Raw genomic sequence first — 750 nt, forward strand, 5'->3', positions numbered from 1 at the left:
CCTTAAGAGAGAACTAGTCACCCTGCTAATGTGACCTTGAAGTGATAACAGTGTTAGTATGTGTTCAAGCTTCAGTGTAAGAGTGGGGGAGTGATGAAATAATTTGAGGTAGAATTTGCAGTTTTTATAGACAATGCTGATGCCTGTACAAGAAGATTGTTCAGAAAAGCTTGGCAAGTGTTTGGTCAAGGAGAGACTGTTTATCATGTTAAGGGAATGTATTATATACATTGTGGTAGATATGCAGTAGAATTTTACTCAGCCATAAAGAAGAACAAAATTAGGTCCTTTGCAGGAAAATGGATGGCATTAGAAAATGTTATGCTGAGTGAGGTCAGCCAGTCTTAGAAAGTGAAGGGTCACATGCTTTCTCTCAAATGTGGAAGTTAGAAATTAGGAAACAAAAGAGATTTCAGATAGACAAGGAGAAAGTCCAATAGAATAATAGGAGATTTGAGGAGGGGTGAGGGGAAAAGAGACACTTGAACGAAACAGTTTAAATAATGGTATGGATGTACATAACATTATCAGTTCCAATCTCAATCATTTGTATGGGGGGTGGGAGGGACCGGGGTGGGTTCTGTACAAGAACACACCGAGTGCTGGGTGTGCTTATGTTTCTATTGCTTTGAAACTCATTATGATGTACAACTAGATAAAAGTTTATTGAAAATAAGGGGAGGACTTAGGATGTGAACATCGATTTTTGCAGAATAAACCTCAATTGAACAAAAGGATGCCAAAGGAAAG

This window comes from Muscardinus avellanarius (genome assembly GCF_963383645.1).
Source record: "Muscardinus avellanarius genome assembly, chromosome: 3".
Lineage (NCBI taxonomy): Eukaryota > Metazoa > Chordata > Mammalia > Rodentia > Gliridae > Muscardinus > Muscardinus avellanarius.